The 11,051-nt window shown below is 40.2% G+C and overlaps 1 protein-coding gene across 1 annotated transcript in view; it reads left to right on the plus strand.

The window, feature by feature from the left end:
* The window catches only part of LOC140065100 (urotensin-2 receptor-like), a 28,573-nt gene extending 23,817 nt beyond the window's left edge, over positions 1-4,756 (plus strand). The window contains exon 2 of the mRNA XM_072112593.1: positions 4,072-4,756. The gene's annotated coding sequence lies outside the window, so the exon portion shown is untranslated. The remainder of the gene's footprint in view (positions 1-4,071) is intronic.
* Positions 4,757-11,051: the final 6,295 nt, after the last annotated feature.

Below are 11,051 nucleotides of genomic sequence, written 5' to 3' on the forward strand. Positions count from 1 at the left end.
TTATTGAACCACAGGAGATATTACAGATCATGGCAATGGATGTCTGAGACAATTCTGGGAAAAACTGTTTTCAAGATGGCCGCCATGTTTCCTTTTTGTTTCTGAAATAAAAGGATGTCCTGGGACTTTTCACTCACACTGCAATATGTCATATAGATAAATAGTGCGTTTATATTGCCTACATATGGCTATCCTGCTATATATCCTGCCATCACCTACGCAAAACCTGCTCAAACATAACATGTGGGGAGCCACATATAGTTATGAATTAATTTGCTAAATTTACCTCATGATATGAAGGTAAGCTGTATTCCTCTACTAATGCGTTTACCTCAGGTAGAGGAGGCAGCCATTTTATGTATTCCATCATATCTTTGTACTTTGTACTCTCCCAATATACATTACTTTTTTGATCTAATCCTCTTACATTTTTCATATAGTAACTTCATAAAATATAGATGGTGGAATACACAAAATGTATGCCAGTTTCACCGAGGTATGAAAGTTACATGGCTAAAGAATATATCAAATGGACGCCTGGTCCACCACAACAATGTAAAGCAGCCATTTTATGTATTTCCCTCAAAAACAGTGGTGGAGGAACACATCTTGAGACCATGAGGTAAAATTAAAAGATAATGTCACAACAAAACACCCACATAGTCTTTGATGACCCTAAACCATAATATACGAGTACAACAAAGTGAAAACAACAACACCCAAGACACCTATGATTATTATATAGCTGAATACATAAAATGTCTGCCTGCTCCAACACTACAATATTGGGCGGCCATATTTTTCCCTCAAATACAATAGTAGAGAGTCACATTCTGCATTCATGGGGTAAAATTAGAAGATTAACTATAACGAGTAACACACCAAAATGGCCGCAAGCATTAAGCTGATATGTGTTCTCTGACCACAAAATGGTGGTCTCCACTCAAGGCATACCCCAGGTAATAGGACAAGATGGTTTTATTACTGTAAGTACGCTCACTTCAGCTCCAATGAGAATCTGCAAGGATAATACCTTTGTGGCTTAACTTCAAAGCAAAAATATTAAATTACAGCGGCGCGCTTATCTCCTTGCCTCTCCAGCGCACACACTTCAGGACGCTTCAGTATCTGAACTAGACGCATCCATAGGATGTAAAATGTCACTGTAATCAGAGGATCCACTCTGTAAAATTAATTACTTTGTAATGAGCCAACTTGGCGTATCCACTTAAAGGGAATGTCCATATAAAGGGAACGTTTCAAACATTTCACTGTACTACTCTACAAAGAGTGTGCAATTGCTTTTCTTACTTTGTACTGATTTAAGTGTTGAGTATCCCAGTAGATGTATGGCCTTGGACACCTGCCTGGTTTGCTGCTTCATTAAAGTTACCCTTACTGCAGAGCATACAACTATTTTGGGATTCAGGAATCTGTGCAGTTTATTGCAGATCCTTGCTCACTGGGCCACTTGCTTCCCACTCTGACAGTAAATTGGGGGTGTAGTCATCCTGCTCTCAGCCAATCAGCAATGCCAAGTAGACTAGCTATAAATGTGATTGGTTGAGAGCAGGGATAGCTTTACAATACACCCCACCTTCCTGGCACAGTGGGTAAGCAGACCCCCAGCTGATGTCCCATGTCTTCTAAATGGAATCAGTGCTAGCAATCTTGTTTTTGGATCAGGACATCGGGGTTGTACCTTTTGACAAAAGATGTACCCCTGGGTCAACAAGGCTAAGCCCTCCACTTTTGGGACTGTTCACCGGTTTTGAAATTTGTAGACACCCACTGGGTGTCTGGGGTTAAAAAGGCTGAGTTCCCTTTAAGTAAGCGGAATATTCTATGGGCATGGGGGCTTCGGGCATATTTTAGTTTCCCTTGAGGAGAGGATCAGTAGATACACAGAAAGTTCTCTCTCTGTGGAGACAAGATCAGAAGAATACATTGGGTGAGATGTATTCAGGTTAGCGGTGTCCAGAGAGCTCGGCAGTAACAAGGTCTGGTCTTAACGCGGCGTCGTAATTCCGCAGCGTGATGTTATTCTGCAGAGCGTTGCAAAATAAACAGGAGGCTCTGCAGCAGGCGGCAAGTAATTGCTTCCTGTTTGCTACATGGGAGGCTAGTCGTAACGACCCTAAAGGCTTGTTAATCGCGCAGCTACACCGCCATGAAATATTCAAAAGGACAGGATGCTCTCGATAAATAATAAAGGAATCACCCTGCGCTGATACATTGTAACAAACTAGACAGCAGAGAAAAGCTCTTTGTCCAGGTGGATTTCATTTTAAGAAATACCTGGAGGTTATGCTTTCATCCTGTGCATATAGACATCCTTTACACTGACTGACCACTTGTCGACGCCTCCTATAACTCAGGCTCTTTGCATCCCCCAGTAGCTCCAAATCCACTGATTCTGACGAACTTGGAATTTTTTTTCTAGGCCGCATCATTCCTGAGCAATCAATGACAATAGTTTTGCCCTCAGTATGCTAATTAGGCTCTATACTGTCAAGTGGGTGTAGCCACACTCTTTTTTGTACCAGCCCATATGACAGTAGAGAACCTTACTAGCATGTGTACCAAAACTAAAAACAGGGATTGCTCGGGAGCGGAGAGGTCAAGAAAAAAAAAAAATCGACGCCACCTGAATCGCTGGAACAAAAACTTCCCTCCGTCATCCATCAGCACCCAACGGCAGCGATTGTAAGTGCCGATGGTGACGTATGAAGCACCTGAGGCCTACATGTAGAAAATGTGCAGTCTGCCTGTCAGTTCTGACATAAGTACAGTACGTAAGTAGTGCAGTGTATTATACAAGCGGTAAAGCATTTTTTTTGCAAAAAAAAAAAAACTTTAAAAAGTAAAAAATAAATTAAAAAACTGCCAACCCCGCCAAAAAAAATAACTTCCACTCCTGTGGCAACCCAAGCTAGTTGACTAATAATTTTAAAATAATCACTGAAAAATTTATATTACAAGCGCTCAAAAAGCTTTGTGAACCCCAAAGTTTTACGATTGAAACTACAGGTCCCTATGCAAAAAATAAGCCCCACACAGCGGGACAAATCATTTCAAAGTGGCTCTCGCAATGTCACGATGCAAAATAGATTTTCATTGTGCAGATGTAGTTTTTTTAGGTTTTAGGCTACAGTCAGTGTGCGGGTCTGGGACAGTAACGCCCCGTGCCTGGCTCCGCCCCAGGCACGGGGCACGGGGCGTTATTGTCCCAGAAGGCGGGGTTCTCGCAATTCCCAGTTCTGTGTTGGGAGTTGGGACTAAATCACGGCTTGTAAACCTGTTTTCAGATGTACAACCATAATAAATCCTCACGCAGGAAGCAGAAGGAGCTGGTCCTGTACTTCTCTGCCTCTCTGTGACCTCTGTCTTTCTTGTTCTTGTCCTTAAATATTATTATCCCCTCAAACTCACTTATAACCTGCCAAGAATAGACGGCACAGCGTCCCTGTAGTACCGGATCAGATTACCGGGACGTACCAATCAGGGGGGAAGGGGAAATCAAATTGTGGCCTTTATCGCGGCCAAAGATCTTGCTCTAAAAGACCAATGTGTTTAGAGACGTGTACGGTGTATAGAGACTGAAGGAAAGATGGGGGATCAAATGGGGGGCACGTTACAGGAACGTAGAGCAATATTCTACTGTGCAAAAATCTACTTAGGAATACATCTGCAATTGTAAGGCTAAATAAAAAGGGTAAGCCCCACCCACCTGACTCCGGGGGAGTCCCACCCTCCTGACTTCTGTTTAAGAGTGAGAGTCCCACCCTCCTGACTCTTGTTTAAGAGTGAGAGTCCCACCCTTCTGACTGCAGAGCAGGTGTCACATTAGAGGCTATAGTTAATAATCCTCTTCTAATGTCTGAAATTCTTACCCGAGTACCTAATAATGCCGCCATACAGTGCACTATAATGCATGGGCCGACTAAAAGTAACTAACCCGTCATACAGCACAGCTGCCGCAGCACAGATCACGGAGGCCGACTGACACGGCCACATAAAACCGACATATAGTAAATCTTTACACTAACTCGTGTTTTCTTTATTCCACAGGGAACCCACTATTTTTTTATACCGACATCTTTGCCTGAATGAAGAATCTATATCCGCTACCGGGGAAACCCAATCACTACCTCATGTTAGGACTAAAGGAAACGCCTTCACCTTGCAATATGCATGTTACCGGAGGGGGATATCGAACCCTGGAAAATACGCATCAGGAGGAATTCCCTGAGATCAATCAATAATATGGAATGTAAGAGGAGGAGACGCCATGTATCAGCACTATACATACCGAACATACAGCGTGGAGAGGAGGAAGCGGGTGATAACACAAAATATACAACATAAAATCAGCAATTAGTATTCAAAAAAGACAATGGAATTAATCAGTGACAATACAGAGCAAAATCAGCCACAAAAATCAGAAACTAATAAAATACTGCCCCCTATGTACAAGAATATAACTACTATAATACTGCCCCCTTTGTACAAGAATATAACTACTATAATACTGCCCCCTATGTACAAGAATATAACTACTATAATACTGCCCCCTATGTACAAGAATATAACTACTATAATACTGCCCCCTATGTACAGGAATATAACTACTATAATACTGCCCCCTATGTACAAGAATATAACTACTATAATACTGCCCCCTATGTACAAGAATATAACTACTATAATACTGCCCCCCTATGTACAAGAATATAACTACTATAATACTGCCCCCCTATGTACAAGAATATAACTACTATAATACTGCCCCCTATGTACAAGAATATAACTACTATAATACTGCCCCCTATGTACAAGAATATAACTACTATAATACTGCTCCCTATGTACAAGAATATAACTACTATAATACTGCCCCCTATATACAGGAAAATAACTACTATAATACTGCCCCCTATGTACAGGAATATAACTACTATAATACTGCCCCCTATGTACAAGAATATAACTACTATAATACTGCCCCCTATGTACAAGAATATAACTACTATAATACTGCCCCCTATGTACAAGAATATAACTACTATAATACTGCCCCCTATGTACAAGAATATCACTACTATAATACTGCCCCCTATGTACAAGAATATAACTACTATAATACTGCCCCCTATGTACAAGAATATAACTACTATAATACTGCCCCCCATATACAGGAAAATAACTACTATAATACTGCCCCCTATGTACAGGAATACAACTACTATAATACTGCTCCCTATGTACAAGAATATAACTACTATAATACTGCCCCATATGTACAGGGATATAACTACTATAATACTGCTCCCTATGTACAAGAATATAACTACTATAATACTGCCCCCTATGTACAAGAATATAACTACTATAATACCGCCCCCTATGTACAAGAATATAACTACTATAATACTGCTCCTATGTACAACAATATCACTACTATAATACTGCCCCCCTATGTACAAGAATATAACTAATATAATACTGCCCCCTATGTACAAGAATATAACTACTATAATACTGCCCCCTATGTACAGGAATATAACTACTATAATACTGCCCCCTATGTACAAGAATATAACTAATATAATACTGCCCCCCATGTACAAGAATATAACTACTATAATACTGCCCCATATGTACAGGGATATAACTACTATAATACTGCTCCCTATGTACAAGAATATAGCTACTATAATACTGCCCCCTATGTACAAGAATATAACTACTATAATACTGCCCCCTATGTACAGGAATACAACTACTATAATACTGCCCCCTATGTACAGGGATATAACTACTATAATACTGCCCCCTATGTACAAGAATATATACATTTTTGGCTATGACACCCACCGGTCCCTGGAGAACATTTATTCTTACAGCCGGTCCCTGGGTTGGGGACCACTGCATTAGAGGACGTGGCTGGATTTGCTCTGGATAACACTGATACATAATAACACACTGTTATATTCTGCTCTATTACATTTGCAGATTCGGTATTGACTATTTTTTAAATTTTTGGCTTTTGTTTTGTCTGTAAAAAAATGCCGACCATAATCAGACAGTTGTTAGAAGAGAATTTCAGGGAAAATCCCATTGCTCCGAGGGGGGAACATGGAGGATCATTCAATATGCAAAATACCCAACAGACCTGGACGGGGGAGGAGTCGACGCTTAGTCATGTGACACGGTTCCACCTATTTGCCTTCCTAACAATAACGGACATGAGGACTGTCTACACCTATCAATACTCTGAAATCAGAAGTCTTAGAAGGGGGCGTGGTCTGCACTATAGGGGGGAGTGACTTAAAGGGAATTTTTAACTATGTCACATCTGTTTTTAACACCGCTGCCTTCTAGGCTCTTAAAGGGGCGTCACACCTCTATTCTAAAGTGTGTCTATGTGTTGCCTCATCTTTTAGGCTTTTACCCCAAACCGAGCAGGTGAAAATATTTTACCAATTTCGCACTTTTCAGGAATATTTCACCAAAAATAGAAATATCATAAAGTATATGGGAAAAATGTGTAAATCTGCTGACACTGCCCCCTAGTGATGATTTTTCACAAGAAAAAACTACCTTTTGATGGAATTTGGAATCCCCCTTTAAATCCATGTGACGGATTCCCGGACCATAGACCGTGGGGGGGGGGGGGTACCTGCAGGATCACAGGGAATAATGTATTTTGTAATAAGATGTAAAATATAAAACTTATTTAATGAATTATTTAAAGATGAATGTTTATTCCTGCTGATGAGCGGAGGAGCCCCTCGTGTCAGTGACCAGGGGGATCCTTCACTCAGCAGCAATCACTCCCAATCATTATCAAATAAATTGACTTTTTGGAAAGTGAAAATGCTGTGAGTGTTGTCATTGTCTGCTGATATTATACACATTATAATACCGCTATATTACCTGTACTGCCATATATCTATACCACCATATATCTGAATATTATATTCAGCCCCCGGTGATGAGTATTCAGCCCCCGGTGATGAGTATTCTCCCACGATTACTTAGCTTGGCTGGACGGCCATGTCAGGAACAGCTGTGGTCATTCCAAACTTCTTCCATTTAAGGATTATGGAGGCCGCTGTGCTCTTAGGAACCTTGAGTGCAGCAGAAATTATTTTGTAACCTTGGCCAGTTCTGTGCCTTGCTACTATTCTGTCTCTGAGCTCCTTGGGCAGTTCCTTAGACCTCATGATTCTCATGTGCTGTGACATGCACTGTGAGGTATATATACATATAGACAGGTGTGGTCTTTCCTTATCAAGTCCAATCAGTTTAATTAGTAGAAAGTGGCAAGAGAGGACCGGGAGGAAGCGCTAACAGTGTGACATCTTTACGTTTGAATTCAAATGTGAAGGTGAAATTATGCTCACTGTATCTGGTCCTGGTGCTGGAAATAGGCACAACGTAATTTAGGGCTTGAAATAGGTGTTTTCTGGTGCTGCCTCCAGATAGAGATCTCTTGTGTGTAGTCTCCGCACTATACAGGATATGTGGATAATGCCCAGGAGGTTGTTATGCAATACCCTCTGCAACAGTCTTTGTACACTTTGAAAAAGGGGTACTTTTCCCCAAAACACGTTGTGACAATAAAAATACAAATAAAAATCTAGTTTTCACTTCTGAGTGTGCCATTTAATTGGACCACCATCAATTAGACAAAGCTGGACTGAGGAGTAGAACCAACTCAAGAGGAATCAGAAGGAAGTGGATATCATGTGAGTTATATATAAGTGTCACAGCAAAGGGGGTGAATACTGATCATCATGTGATATTTCAGTTGTTCTTGTTTAATCGATTATCTACATTTCTGGGGGTTTTTTTCTGTCCTGATGCGGGGCAGTGAGCACATTACGGGGGGGGGGGGGCAGAAGGCACATTAATGAGCAAAAAAATAACTTTTTTTTTAACTTTTTTACCAATTGGCCGCAATGAAACAAAGAGGGAAAAATATGAAGGGGTCTGGATACTTTCTGTACCCACTGTATATGGATAGTATACAAATTAGATGAAGTGTTTTACATCTAGTACATTATAATCTACTGGATCACTGGATATTATACACATATAATAGTATTAAGCTTGTATTACTATATACAGCAAGATCATACCTACATACATTATCAGTGCTGTATGAACAGGCAGATTAGTGAGTAATATGATTAGAAGAGTTATCCATGATCTATAATGTACAGTCTGGATATTATATATACTGTATGCTCACACTGTGATGATGTGTTATAGATATATAACAGTACTGTATAATATAATATAATAATCAGCCAAATCTCTGCACGTTACACGACACCTGTCAGGTGTATAATAATATCAGCTAAACATTCATAGTCCGGCCAGCGGATATTATACATATATAATGATATTGAAAGATGAAGTAACAGCTACGTCACTATGGTTCATAGATGCAGATTGTGCAGTCAGGTCACTAGATATGATGTCTATTACCTATATAATATAATATACAGTCAGATCAGTGGATATTATACACATATAACATGTCTATTACCTATATAATATAATATAATATACAATCAGATCAGTGGATATAATACATATATAACACGTCTAATAGCTATAATATAATATACAGTCGAATCAGTGGATATTATACACATATAACATGTCTAATAGCCATATAATATAATATACAGTCAGATCAGTGGATATAATACATATATAACACGTCTATTACCTATATAATATAATATACAGTCAGATCAGTGGATATAATACATATATAACACGTCTATTACCTATATAATATAATATACAGTCAGATCAGTGGATATAATACATATATAACACGTCTATTACCTATATAATATAATATACAGTCAGATCAGTGGATATAATACATATATAACACGTCTATTACCTATATAATATAATATACAGTCAGATCAGTGGATATAATACATATATAACACGTCTATTACCTATATAATATAATATACAGTCAGATCAGTGGATATAATACATATATAACACGTCTATTACCTATATAATATAATATACAGTCAGATCAGTGGATATAATACATATATAACACGTCTATTACCTATATAATATAATATACAGTCAGATCAGTGGATATAATACATATATAACACGTCTATTACCTATATAATATAATATACAGTCAGATCAGTGGGTATTATACTCATATAACACGTCTAATAGCTATAATATAATATAATATGATATAATATACAGTCAGATCAGACATCCCTTGTTTCTCTCCTTACATCGGTCTCCATCTGACACCCCCCGATTATATATAACGCCCCCTGTTTCTCGCCCCTGTGGACTCCGTGCTGAGCCGGTAATGAGAGAGATAAGTGCCGTAGAAAGTCGCCCTATTAAAGGGCCGGGCCCTCTGTCACCCCATGGAGATATATATATATATTTGTTCTATAAAAGGAGCCGGCAGCAGAGAGAACTCCCTCAGCTCTGATGGGGACACGCACCCCCAGCAGGAGATCCATCAGGGACAATGATCAGAGGAGAAGTCCCCGGGAGCAGCTGCTGAGAACTATAGGGGGGCTGTAAGTGGGGGCTCATATGTGGGATGTCCCTGATATATCGGGAGGAAAATGTAACCACAGGTAAAACATCGTTAGTATTGTATCATTAATGGTAAGAATCCTGGTGGTCTAGAGTGTTGTATCATTAATGGTTACAATCAAGGTGATCTATATTATTGTATCATTAATGGTAAGAATCCAGGTGGTCTAGAGTGTTGTATCATTAATGGTAACAATTCCCGGTGGTCTACACTGGTTAGGTTTTAATGGTGACATCCCTGGTGGTCTAGAGTGTTGTATCATTAATGGTAACAATTCCCGGTGGTCTACACTGGTTACGTTTTAATGGTGACATCCCTGGTGGTCTAGAGTATTGTATCATTAATGATAACATTTCCTATGGTTTACACTTTTAATGGTAACATCCCTGGTGGTCTAGGGAGTTGTATACTTTATATTAACACCCCTGATGGTCTAGAGTAGTTAGGTTTTAATGGTAACATCTCTGGTGTTCTATAATGGTTAATCATTAATAGTAGCATCCCTGGTGGTCTGGAGTGGTTAATCCTTAATGATAACATCCCAGGAGATGTACAGTGGTTATTAAAGGTCAAATCTCTGGTCGTCCGCTGCTGTAAATCATTAATAGGAACGTCCCTGATGGTCCCTGATGGTCCAGAGTGTTGTATCATTAGTGGTAACATCCCTGGTGGGCTACAGTGGTTAGGTATACATTGTCACAACTCCTGTGGCATCTTGTAGGGCACGGCCCACCTCCTGTACGGCCGTACAGGACTATTGTGTCTGACCCAATGGAATCCCCTGACCCGCTGGATCCATCAGACACTGTCTGGTCCGGTACTGACCTCTGCCCCCCTATATATCTTCATGTCTTTCTCCGCCCCTCCGAGCGTCAGCAGACGGTTTTCCCTCATTTATCCTAAAATAAAATCGCTTTTTTTGTCAGGTCACGTAACGGCCGCAGGTAAATGGAATTGTTCAATTACACGAAGCGGCGGAGGTTTCAGACGGAACCGCGACTCGGGAAATGGATTTTGTAATGGGAAATCTCGACAGGTAAATTCTCGGTTTTCTCGTTTGCTTATCACAACTTCGATAATAGAATTTATCTTTAATTCAGAATTATAGCATCTGGGAAAGAGCCTAACACTGCTGTGCTCTGTGCACTGGACATGCTATCCCCACTGCTCTATGTAACTGCTGGAGCATCCAACCAGCAGCTGCTACAACTTGTACGCAGAGCAGAAGGGAGGGGCTGTGGAGCAGATTGTTAAAGACTCCACTAGAGAATCTAGAATCCAGGAATATAAATCCATATTTCCAGAGCTGCCATCAGGGGGGGACACGGGCACTGCAGTCTAATCCGGGCCGGGCCCTGGAGTCACAGTACCCCCCGGGGGGCCTCTCCACCATCCTAATATTTATATTGGAGGCAGGTTAGTTGTGTGACTG

This window comes from Engystomops pustulosus, chromosome 6 (assembly GCF_040894005.1).
Source record: "Engystomops pustulosus chromosome 6, aEngPut4.maternal, whole genome shotgun sequence".
NCBI lineage: Eukaryota > Metazoa > Chordata > Amphibia > Anura > Leptodactylidae > Engystomops > Engystomops pustulosus.